Raw genomic sequence first — 14,054 nt, 5'->3', positions numbered from 1 at the left:
TGCCTGTCTTTTTGATGTTTTTTTATTGATGCAGATTCTTGCGATTATTTTTTAGATTTTATGGAGTCTGTGTATCTTTGATTGTTCGTTCAGGTGAAACAGTGTTACTGCTGCATAAATAGCTTCTGGTTTTTATAACTTTGTTGTAGTGTCTTATTTTTGTGCTTTTTTTATTTTTTTATTACTTTAAGACCATAATGGATCACTTTAGTTCATTTTTTTTTTTTTTTAGCAAGTTCTTTCTTTTCTTGCTGATTTGTTGTTTTTCAGCTTTTCTTTTTTGCCAGTAATTTCTAAGGGTTTCAGATCTTCTTGCCCTTTCTTGTTCAGAGAACACCCGGCTTATTGTTTTCTTGGGTTTTGATAGGAATCTTGTTTCTTTATTTTTTAATTTCTCATAGCTTCCGGTTTTCGTTTTTAGGTTTTCACGGGTTATGTCTAATTCCTCCATGTCTTTCTGTACTTCGTATAACCAGTTCGGTCTGCTTTTCTTGTTCCAGAAAAGTTCGATTATCCGTCTGATAAGTCTGGTCTCTTCCATTCTGAAAATATGTCCTAGAAAGGAAATTCTCTTCTTTCTAAATTTATTAGTTATCGGGATGATAGTTTTGTAGATCTCTTCGTTTGGAATAATTCTCCAAATCCCGTCTTTTTTAATGTTTTCCCCGATGCATCGTCGTAGAATCTGTCTTTCAATCTTTTCCAGTTTGTCGGTAAACCTTGTCTGGTACAGTCCAAATATGGTTTCGCATCCGTAAAGTATTTCTGGTCGGATAACTGAGTTATAATGTCTTATTTTTGTATTTATGGACATGCATTTTTTGTTATAGATGTCGTTTAGATTTTGATTATTATTTCTCCGAGATATTTAAATCGGGTTACTATTTTGATTTTACTTCTTATTTTTGAGTTTAATTCTTTTAATCGTGTTGGTTTTGAGGCAAATTTCTGTCTTTTCAAGTGATATTTTGAGACCAATTTTATTTGCAATGTTTTGAAGTTCTAATATCTGTGATTTAGCTTCGTCGATGTTTGCTAGCAGTACCAAGTCGTCGGTCAAACCAAGACAGCTTGATTTAATTTTTGGCCTATTTTTACTTTCGGGAGCATTTTTTGAGCAATTACCTCATTACCATTTCTAGAGCGCACCATTTCAACGCTATTACTCATTATTACTCGCTATCACTCACTATAACTAGCTATTACTCACCGCTGCCTTGGCGCAGACCTATTTGATCTCAAATGTTTCCGAGAGCTCGCCTATAAATTTTAAATTGGATTTAGCGTTTGTGAGAGTAAGTTTATAATGTTTATTAATTCGGTATGTAAAGAATTTTTAGTAGGGATTCTCTACGGATGCAGTCATAAGCTTTCTTGAAATTTACAAGTGTTGTCATCACTTCTCTGTTTCTTTTCCTGTAGTATTCCATTATTAGCTTGAGACTCGTGATCTGGACCGGACAGCTCCAACAGAGTTTGAAATCTTTCTGTTCTCCTCTTCTCCTATTTCTTTTTCTAGTTATGAACCGATTCTGCTGAGGATGATTCTTGAAAGGATTTTGCATGTCGTGTCTAGGAGTGAGGTTCCCCTGTAATTGTTAGGGTCTGTTTTGTCCCGTTTTGTGTAGCGGATGGATGAGGGCTGTCGTCCAGTGTTCTGGTAGTTCTTCTTTGATCCGCATGTCGACAAGCTGTTGATAAAGGGAAATTTTTACTGATCTTCCAGCACGTTTCCAGATCTCTACAAAAGTCTGATTTTCTCCTGCCGATTTTTTTAATTCTTCATCTTACCCGGCGCTTGCTCGGTAGACTTCTCTTATTGCAGGAGGTTTGATGATTTCTGACGGTGTCAAAGTTAAGACGTTCTATCGGTTCTTCGCAATTTAGGAGTTTGTCGAAATATTTAGCTAGGATTTTTGCGTTGTCTTTATCGTTATGGACCGGTTTACCGTGTCCTTCTTTATTAGTAGGGTTGGGGATTCGAATTTTGGAGCTGATTTTTTAAGGTTTTGAGGTACTTTTATATTTATCCTCCGTTTTTTTTTTTTTTTAATAATATTAACCTCTCTTAAAATTTTATTCTCTATACAGCCTGACATCGGTATTTCAGAAATTATAAAAATCACGAGAATCTTTAAATTTCGCAAATGTTTTTTGTGGGTATTTAAATTTTGATATCCAGTCCATTTTTCAAACAAAATGTACTTTCTTTAAGTATAACCGTAAGTTTTTATGACAGCTTACGGTAAAAAATATATCGTAAATTTAATCTACCCAGAAACATCCGTGGTATCTTGTACAATGGTAACGAAATTTTGAACCGGATATTTCTGTTTTTGCGTAGAACTAGGTTACTGCAAAAAATTTAATATTTTTATATGTATTTTTACGCTAAAAGAGTTTTTGATAATTTTTTTCCTTTACTTTCAATTTTGATTTTTTTTCTATATCTTTAATTTTATTATCCGAGTACGGAGTAAGTTGTATTTAGTTTCCTTTTTCTATTATTTTAGATTTTATATTTTAAAGACTCCGTCTGCGATATTAGTTTTGAGTTTTATTTCACTTTTTTAACTTTTGTTTTAACTTAGTCATACATTTTTTATTACATAATTTATATTAATTTTAAACCTTATTTAGTTTTATTATTTTTGTGTTATTTTACCTTTTTATTAAAGAAAATTCCGGGCGATGATAACGCACAGGCGTTTTTCGCCCCCAAACAAACAAAAAATAAAAAATAAAAAAATATTTTCTGTTATTTTTGAAAAAAATTATTGTAACTCCTATTTTTTTCATTGATTTTTTTGGGGGGTGTAGGAACATATACACATGTGTTTTTTGTTTGTTTTTTTTTCATTTTATTTATTAGTGTTTAACAATTTTGATTTAACAATCTGGTTACGTCTTGTAATTAATTCTCTTGTTTTATTAACATAATCGCCTGTTTTTGCTACAAGGCGTTTCCATTGTAACAGAATTGTTTTTTTTCAGTCTTTGTAATCGTTATGTCATTTGCAGTTATGTTTTTTTAGATATTTTCAGTTACATAGTTTTTTTTCTATTTATTTTTTCTTTTTTTCTTTATTATTCTATTCTTTCTTTTGTGATGTTATTTAAATCCGTATCGTATCGTTTATTTTGCTTTATATTAATTGATTATCCGTTGTTTTTTTTTACGCTTTTCTATTTTATTCCATAAAATTGAATTTAATAATATTTTCTTGAATTTTATTTCCTAATTTGTGAATTTTAAGTTAGTATGGATGTTACAAATCTGCTAGCGATTTGTATATTATTTTATATAAATTTTCTCTATTTTAAAGGCAAACCATCAGTAGACGTCAAATAGAACGATTCGCGCAAATAAATTATACGAAATCTACTATTTTTAAGCGCAGAGACCGAATGTGGAACAAATAATAATACACCGGTATCTAAAAATTACCCGTATTTTTTACAATTTTTAAAAGGTATATGAATCGAAGTATTAGAACTCCGATACAGTGCACGTATACTTCATTTATACCCTCCTGAATACCTACAAGTGATTTTTTTTTTACAATAAAGTTCTTTCAACGCGTGCGGTACGGGACGCACAAGACTTCCGCAGCGGAAAATCTACTTACTTTATAACAAAGAATTAAATGAGTTTTAATATTTGACAAAAAATGGTGTGCGATAGTAATAAGCTGCGACGGGAACCCGGAATCCTGTAACATACCGTTGAACCGATAGGCGCGTAAACTAAAGCGCATCATTCGGGTGGATAATTACTATTGTTTAAAGGTAAAAACAACGAATGCGGTTGACCTCGATATTTTACTACCGTTACTAGCCAAATGACTATACGCTTTTTAATGATATATTATGGTGATAAAAATTCATGGTGATCGTAAAACTACTAAAAACAAAAAAAAAATTCGGATGACGATATACGATTCGAGAACTATTTCAAACCCGAAAGGAGGCGAGGAAGTTCTTAAACGAATGGAAATCGATGTCGAGTGTTGATTTCCCGGAATCTGAAAAGGTTCTCCTTATCCGTTGATTTCGTACCTGAATAGAGTAACAATAAATTCAAACGCTTAACCGGCTCTTTCCTGAAACACAAAACAATCGATCGAAACTTATAAAGTCGTATTGTTTTGTCTCTCGCCGGTTGTTTTATTAATACTACTCGAGTGCCGGTTTAAAAATTTCTTTAGAAGCCTCTCAGCACACACACTTTATGTGATTTCCAGTAATTTTTCCTCCGAAAATAAAATAATTATTTGTGCGGTAATAGTTTTAAAGTGAAACTTGAAAAACTTTCGCTAAGCGATTGATAAAATTCCATTCCATTTTAGCTGTCCCTAGACAGGTTAAACAAAGTAAAAAATTTATAAAGAATGACTGTCTGCATAAATAAAAACTTTTTTTTTTCTTTACGTGAAAAATAAACATCGATTAGGATAATTACAATTCGCTTTAATCAGTCCGTTATTTTATGAACGACACTCGTCGATTCGGTGGCGGCAACGTGCAAGGAAATACAGAATTATGGAATGAAATTTATCGAAAAATGTTACATATAAAAGGTTAAAAACAGGAATTAATTATTGATATAGATGAGACGGTATTTTACTATTTAGGTTTTGAAATTACAAAGGAGATGTAGCTTGAATCAGTTGATACAAATAGAAAAAACTAACCGATACAGCGGAATGCTTTTCTCGAAAAAATAAAAATAAATAGAGGTCCGCTCGCGTTTACATTAGGTAAAAGAATTACAAAGAAATTCTGAAAACTATTTTGCGTGGAGTTTGACAAAATTTTGGAAGGAAAAAGAAGAAGAAAGCCCTTTGACATATAGCGTTACACGAGGATGCTCAAAATTAGAAATATGAATAAAATTCGAAATGAAGTGATTTTAAGAGGAAGAGAAGAGCAAAGCTTTTTTCAGAATATTGTAAAGAGGCGAACTAAGCAGGGAGGGAGTATTAAAACATCCAAACGACTTTCTCTATTCGCGGATGAAGAGAGTATAGAACGAAAAAACTGCAGGGAAACACAAATATTGAAATAAAAACAAACTAGATTTATCGTGGATGTAAGCTCAAGTAATTTTTAGAATAGAAAGGAGCGGACTACCGCCAAAGCTGTCAATTAACCGATAAAAATACTGCTTCCCGATATTTTTAAATTGGAAGTTTTTTTCATTTAAAGAAAATCTGAGATCATACATCTTTCAAAACTCCTAAGCGCTTTATTAGAAGGTGCCCTTTACGTAAGCTATCGCATTTTCTTATTTTTATCAGGGTTTTATAACAAGATTTTTTTTATGCGATTCTTATATTTTTATAGTCTTATTCGTATTTTAAACGATAAAAAACGTTTAACGTGAAATCTTTTTTTCCTTAATTAATATTTTTCACTCTCGAATTAACAGTATTCATTTTTTAATTTTTTAGCGGCAGTAAAATTAGTGATCCGCCTACGTAAAAAACAGTTTGAAATTATACGGGTGCAAAATTTTGAAATAAAGAAATTTAATCAGGAATTAGAAAAAATACCGTAAAAAGTGGCGGCAAGGTCGATAGGTTGTGGGTTAAGTTCATCTGTAGTCAATTAATTTTCTGTTCGTAAGAATGAAATTCAGTATGTAAATATCGTAGAGGGAGAGGGAAAAAAGATAGGAAAGGTTTAGAGATCCGTAAATACGAGTATGATGAGGTTTAAATAACAGTCAGTGCAGATTAGAGGAGCAGAAAAATCGCATTCGATTTGGTAAAATAACAGTCGACGGATAAAATAATTGAAGTATGAAATACTTACTTCCCATATCATCCTGAGGTCGTGGTATTCGACTCTTAATAATTCACAAGTAGTTCTGGTGGTGACCGTCGATTCTCTCGGAAGTTCTTCTAATATCGTTTCACCGAAACTCGATCCTACGCCTAAACTGCATAAAGTTACAGCTACCTGCAAAAAAAAGACGAAAGTATTTTAAAATAATTGCGCCTATGATTTCTTACTTATTATCTACGTCAAGAAGAGTTTTTAAACGTAGCGTTTAAAATCAAGTTTTTATAGCGTTAATATTTACACAAAAATATAAAATACAAACGTTTTTGTTTGAAGCGAGATTTAAGAATAATAATTTATACAAAACTGATGAGTCGTGCAACGGTTTCAGAGATAAAATTATGAAAAGAATCAATTAAACCCGCTAAGAATAGTCCGATCGAGATGGAGAGTTTAGGAGATTTAGTTTCATACTGCGATCCACACATTTGCTTTCGACTCAGAGTAATCAAGTTAAATTACTTTTTAATTTCTATAAATGCGACAGAAAAATATTTTTATACCGCTTCTAAGTAAGATAATTAATTTTTTGTTTGTATTAGTCTTTTATATTTTTCTTTACGATTTCCTTTATATTAATAATGATTAAACGACTAAAAACACGAAGGATAAGTTTTATTTTTACTTTCCTAAAATATTCTTGAACATTTCTTTTCTTATTTTTGACCGATTTCGATCGAAAGAGGAAATAGTTTTCGATGTCACCTACATGCAAAAATATTATTTTTTTATTTTTTGTATTCGAGGCTTGAGGTAATGTTCACGGTAAACCGCTCTCGTTATCTACCATCTGGCCTTCGTTCGGAGTCTGTTTCACAATGCAGTTATCGACTTATGATATTAGTTAGGGGTCATTTTATTATAAAAAATCGAACTTAAAACTTATACAAGTTAAAATAATAACAGGTTATAGGATGTGTATGCTCTGCCAGTTTAACGACTAAAATTGACCTTATAGTCATAAAATAAAATTGACTATATCGGGCATAAACTACTCTCTTTAGGCGGCTAGGTCGGAACCTCCTTTCATTCGCACGATGGCTTATGTCAGTCAGTCGACGTACACCGTTACGACCGTTATGTGAAATTTATCAGATAATTTGATCCGCCTTCATAAACCGAGGCTTTTCCATCCTATTTACCGTAGTTTAACCAATCGTCTTAATCGAGGAATAACGACAAAATCCGACAGTACGCTCGTGTCACAAAGACTAGTCTTAAAAGTCCTGCAGTTCCCCCTTCTCGGCCTTAAAAATCCAGGGTGGTGAGGTTATCGGCTACCTCCTTCGATAGGAGGGCAGTTAAACTAACTTCAAACCGTTTATTTAACTAAATCATCCCTTCGAAGACGCAAGATTCATCAGCCGCTAGGACAAACTTCTTGAAGTTTTGAGAAATATTTCGCAGTCGGACAGAGCCTGAGCGATCGTCTCTTGTACGTAGATTTTAGAGGCGTAGGTAGATCTTCCCTTAGGCTACGGCTAGATTGATATTATTTAACGCTCGTGTTAAACACAACATTCGCGTTAAACGTTTTAAATTATGCGCGTCTAATAGTCGATAATGACATATTAGTTTTAGATATTACATCGACTACCGTGAACGTTTGAAAAAATTACGTCGGCCGTATCCGCACTTAAACAAACGACACCAAAAAAATATTTAAAAATACAGAGCGTTTCATAATGTTCTTCGAAGTTTCGAAAATTCATTAACAAAAAACTACGTCACTCATAAGAATAAAACAAGTACTGTACGAAAGAGTACTTCAAATAGTTTTTTCCACATATACTAGCCAGTTAGTAAACCATTTGCTCGGTAGGCGTCGACAGTAGAGAAAATGGCTGCCACGGGAAAAGAGAAGTCGTTTTGTGTGTTAGAATTTCACTTGTCAAAGTCAGTAATTTCTGTGCGACGTGCGTTTCGGTTGAAATCTCATAAGGAGCCACCGAGTGACAATTCAATTCGTGCACGGTATAAGCAATTCAGTGAAACCGGTTACTTGTGCAGGCGAAAATCAACCCGTTGTGCATCAACCTCAGAAGTCAATGTCGAACGTGTGCGAGCAAGTTTCATTCGCAGCCCGTCAAAATCGACTGCGGCTGCAGGCAGAGAATTACGAATTCCGAAAAAACAGTGTAGAGAGTTCTCCGTAAACGTTTATTACGCAAACCGTACCGTCTTCAATTAATCCGGCGTCTTTCTGATGGAGATAAAACACGTAGACTCGATTTTTGTTTACATTACAGGAAAAGATGTTGTTAGATGAAGGTTTTCTAAACAAGATAATTTTCAGCGATGAAGCTACTTTCCGTATTAGCGGCAAAGTAAACCGTCATAACGTGGGAGTTTGGGGAACTGAAAACCCACACGCTTATGTGGAATACATACAGGATTCTCCGAAAGTAAACGTTTTTTGTGCGATTTCTCGTGAGGCAGTGTATGGGCCGTTCTTTTTTATGGAAACGACAATAACCGGCACGATATACCTGGATATGTTACAATTATGGCTTACGCCTCGGCTACTCAACGACTTCATTTTCCTGCAAGATGATTGTCCTGCCCGTTTTCATAACGAGGTTCGACAGTATCTTAGCACAACATTACTTCGGCGCTGGACAGGACGTGCGTCTGAAGAAGACCAACACCTTATGCTTTGGCCACCAAGATCACCAGACCAAGAAATCACGCCATGTGATTTCTTTCTCTGGGGTTACGTGAAAGATAAGATGTTTATCCCACCGATGCCGCACGATATCGCTGAGCTAAAGGATCGCATAATCAATGCGATCAACTCTATCGAAAATGACATGTTAGAACGAGTTTGGCAAGAGCTAGACTTTCGTGTTGATGTGTGTCGTGTCACCAGAGGAACACATTGAACATTTATAAATTTCAACAAAAACGTTTTGAGTCCCTGCATCACTTCGTACAACTTTCATTTAGGTAAGTGAAATAGTTTTTTGTACTGCATTTTTGTAACTCCTAAGAACATTATGAAACACTCTGTACATCGTGTAGTCTCGGTCGGTTGTGAAACCTAGATTAAACCGATACCATTTTCAAGAGAAACTTCATAAAAATCAGTCGATAAACGGTAAAGATAATAATTTAGAAATGCGTATTCTACAAATCCTTAACTCGCACGCGACAGTTGTCTGATGAAATTTTTCTATAATCTTTTATTTTTATTTTTCTTAAGAAGGTTTTGCACATATAAGTAATTAGCGAGCGACGTTTGTAGGCCTATTTAAAATTTAAATAAAAAAAATAAATACTTTAAAAACGTAGCAATAAAACAAAGCTTAAAAAAGTTAATCCCTTGTTAACCGTAGACGTTTTGTCACGATTTTAAATTAAGGATTAATAGGTCGTGGAAATGTGTTTTTAATTTGGCGCCCACTACGAAAGTCGAGATTTAAAGAAATATTGAAAAATTATTATCTTTGTGCTGTTGTATATTTAAATTTTTTTTGTGCGATTTAACTTACGATCGTAAGTTTTAATTTTTTCAATAAAAATTCCACATTTGCATCGAATCCGGCGTTTAGCCTATTTATACTTTTTGATAACCTATTTTATAATTTCTTTTGGTGGAACGGTAGAGTTTACAACCTATCGTCTGGAAAATTCAGGTTTTAAATTCCCAGACATCTTTTATGCGCTATAGATTTTTATTAATAGATCGCATTAAAAAAAATATTATTTTAATTGTTAAATAGACGAAGAAATAATATTTTAAGACTTTGAAAGCATCGCTAAAAATACGATGCGTGTTTAGATTTAAAAGCATATACTAATGAGAAAGTAAATGTTTTTATATTCGACTACAATTCGCATGCGATAAGGTCATAAAACAATTCAGAAGAGGGAAAGAAAATCGTTTACATGTGTATGTGTAAGATTAATAGAAGGAGTAAATGCGCGTGTGAGGAGAGGTATAGCATTAGAACGAGACGGTCGACGAAACAAAATTATTCGGTAGAATTTTGCTCTCCAGAGAATTACATCATCTATAGAGCTGAGATGATGAAATTTTCTATAGGCTTGTATTTTTTTTTTTTTTTTATTAAAAAAGTTAGCCTTACGGCTCCTCTCGGTTATTTATTTTTGCAACATCTAATAATAAACGAAATAAAGAATTTTTTTTTTAAAAAGCTGAATAATATAATATTTCAATAATAATTAATAGTAGGTACACACTATAACATACAAAAATAATAAATCTGCATTTACTCTAATAGTTTAAAAATGTTGAATAAACCAAACCGGCGCGGATCGGAAATTTAAATTAATATTTAAATTGCGCAAACAATTTTATTTCATCGATTAAACTACTCGAATAAATTTAGTTAAAAGGTTTTTCATTTTCATTTTTTAAAGGTAATCCGTAAACTCGATGCTTGCGACTGACAGTAGGTTCACAAAAACTTAGACGGTGGAAATTCACACAGTCTGATGAAAACGGACCAAGACGGAAGTTAATTTAACAATTTCTTTTTCGACACCCTTTTATTAATAATTTTCTCCCTGTGATCTTTTCACAAACAATGTTTAAAATTTTAAAGCGCATTTTAATTAAAACGCACGGTAAAACATTATCTGCACGTGTATTTAGGAGTCGCATTATTATGAACGCTTTCCAATCGAATCGATATGAAACACCTGTTAACAAGAATTATTAGATCTATTAGAAAAAAATATGGAGTAAAGAGGTTTTCCATCGTTTTATTCGTCATGCTGAACGTTATTATACTATTTCAGATTTGCACCGCGTTAAAATAAGTACAAGATAATATCTTGCCCTACAAATGACACCTTTATTAACGCCGGCTATATCATTAATTTCATTAAAACCAACTTAGTTTAATGGCAAATGTAAATTAGATTCTTTATATTTGTAATAAGAATATATATATATTTTTTTGCTGATTTATTTTTATATTTATTCCTTTTTGTATATTTACTAAAAAAGAGGTCGTTAAATTTGATATGCGCATGTATAGAAAATTTATACTGTTCTCAAATTCTTTCTTAATTATTTTAATAGTCGTTTTGATATTTTATTCTTTTAGTAGAAACCAAATACGAGCTAAAAGAAATCCTAATCTGAATGGATTCACTATTAAAAGAGATTGAGCGAGTGAGTAAACGACAGTCTGAAAATAATTAAGAATAAAATAAAAATAATGATAGAACGGAGGTAACGAAGAAAAATAGATAAGCAAAAAATAAGTAAAAAAGCAAATATACACATACCCCAAAAATTTTAATACGAAAAAATCTACTGAAAATTAAAATAAATTAAGGAATTAAAAAAAAACTGTTTAAAAAAATAATTGTGCGATGTGTAGGGAAACACAGACGATACAAAAAAGGTAAAGAACAAAGACCTTGGAGATGCGATATCAAGAGGATTTTGAAAATCAGGTGGGTCAATTAAATACTTACGAAATGAAGAGATCTTAAGACGAGTATAGGGAAGAATGCAATTTTTAACAGAATCTTATAAGAGATAAATTAGGTCGGTCGGCTGTGAATTAAAAAATTAAAATTTAATTAATTTTACGTTAGATGACCGCATAAAGGGTAAGAAGTATTAAAGAAAATAACCGTTTAATATATAAACAAATAATCGAGGGTATATACGATGGATTAAATACGTTGAAGTGAAAAGATTATAAAGGAATTGAGAATAGCATCGACATATATATTTTTGTCGTATAAATATGTATATTATAAAACTCAATAGAGTTTATAAAAAGAGGTAGAAAGAGAGAGAGAGAGAGAGAGTGAGAAATGACAGAAAAAATACAACGATAGAAAGAAAAAAGATGAAGTAATATGAGCAGAACCGTATTAAGGAAGACAAAAAAAAAATTGATGAAGGAAAGAAAAGAAATAGGCGATGAAATGATAAAGGTAGGAGAAAAAAATAGGTAAAATCAAAGCGAAAAAATGACAAAGTAAAGAGGTAAAAATAGAATCGCATTGGCGGAGGGTGAAAGGGAGACATAATATCATGCAAGATATCCGCCTGAGCTTCTCCAATTTTATATAGCGAGAGTGAGCTAAAGATAGAGATAGAGATAGCCTTTGTTTGAACAACATAACAATAATCCTTAACAACTGTTCTTTAAAATATACGTACGTGTTTTGTACGAGTGTTTGCGTTGTACATTGATAAACTGAACGGTTAATACATTACCCTTTGGTAAACTGTTAGCTATTAAAGAGAGATAAATTTTTTCTTTTTTTTATTGTGATTTATTTTTAACTTATTAAAATAGTAAACTGTATTTATTTATTCAACACATGTTAAATACCTCAGAATGAATATATATATATTCACTTAGTTAACCCATCTAATTTTGTAAAATTAATTAAATTTGTTAATTAAAAAATTAGTTAACACTGCTTAACTAACAGCTAAGTAATCCTTTAATCTACTTCAGATTAGTTAACACTGCTGGTTTTCATCGATGTATTAATCCTTGTTGCTGAAGCATTCTTTTGTTTTTAACTCAAGTATACTTATATTTATATAAGTATATATAATATTTATATATGTCTTGGAATAAAAAAATGTTTGAAAAACAACGACCGCGCTAGAGCATGGTGCGAACTGGAGACGAAAACGCACTGCATTTATACCGATCATGCTGAATACTCGCTCGCGCGTGGTCGAACGTATTCGTAAACTTCTAAACTGTTCATGTTGGTAAATTGTATTAACTGATTTTCTAGTCTTAATTTTTAAAAAATAAATCATTTTTTCGTTTTATGTAAAAATAAAGCCTTAAGTTCGTCGATTTTACTTATAAAATTTTTCTGTTACATTTACGCGCAATAGATCCTCAATTTATTCCGTATATCAATATTTTAATTTACTTCTGTATAGGTCAGATTAATTTGCAGCTTATTTTCATCTCGTTTGTTTACGACATGAAAATTAGTTTTTACGTAAATATCCTCTGAACGTTTTTTTACCCTACATCTCCGAGCCGGACATCCAATTAAGTATACTCGACTGGGGGACGTGTCCTTTCCGGATCTTTTAATTGCCTGCCTCTAATCTCCGACGGAAGAAACCAGGCCCGCCTATGCCGTTCCCAGTCCCCCCCTCACCCCGGAGACCGGGTCTAGGTCTTTCCTTTTGCCAGCCTCAAACCGACGGCGCAGGAGCCGAAGCTGCCAAAGCTTATCCGAGAACTCACACCGCCGGCCGGGTCTCGGTCTTTTCATTCATTCACGCCTAACGGACCCCAGGAGTCCCCGCTCCATCACGGGAAACCACACACCAGGGCATGTGAGCCCTCAGGAACGGGGCTGTCCGTCCAGCGCTGCTATAAACTAAAACCCTCAGTATCCCACTCGTCTTGCATCATCTTTTATTCTGAGGACTGCTCTTGCAAATATTGCAAAATTATGCCGGTTTCCGAACATAGCCAAGAGCTACTCCACTCTCTGATGCTCCGGTCGGGTGTGCATCAGTCCTGCATTTATACGATGTTCCTCCCATCGTCTGCAAAATGGTCTTCCTCCCATTTTGTCTGAACAAAAATAGTTTGTTCGGCATCGTCGACCGCATCGCAGTAACAGCAGACGGGTGACTCTCTCCTGCCAAACCTATGCAGGTATTGTTCAAACGCACCGTGTCCCGACATGAGTTGCGTTGTGTGGTAATCTAATTCGCCATGAGAGCGATCTAGTCGAGCATCCAGGTCCGGGATAATTCTTCTGGTCCATGCGACCGCTGCTGAACCCGCCCGTGCCACTTTCTATAGAATTAGCCTCATCTTTGGCTACACCGGACGCCTTTAGTTTTCGTCCTTTTATCTGCAATTCTATCGGAGGCACCAAAGAAAGCACGCACAGTGCATCATACGATAAGGTTCGGTACCCCGAAACTACGCCCAGAAACGACTTCCTATGAGTGCTTGCTAATTTTCTTCTGTTGCGCTTGACATTAACCGCATCGGCCCATATCGTGGCAGCGTACAACAGAGACGATGTTATCACTGACGTGATATGTCGCCTCTTCAACGCACGTGGAATTCCTTGTCCCGCAAAGAGACCTCGCAAGGCACGGATTATTGTTTTCACTCTGTCGCAGATCACGGCCACATGATTGGAGTATTTGAGGTGTTTATTCAGTAACACCCCTAGATATTTAGCACTTTCCACCTCGACAATTGCCTCTCCTC

This window comes from Lycorma delicatula, chromosome 13, assembly GCF_047948215.1.
Source record: "Lycorma delicatula isolate Av1 chromosome 13, ASM4794821v1, whole genome shotgun sequence".
Lineage (NCBI taxonomy): Eukaryota > Metazoa > Arthropoda > Insecta > Hemiptera > Fulgoridae > Lycorma > Lycorma delicatula.
This window is presented reverse-complemented; position numbering follows the sequence as displayed.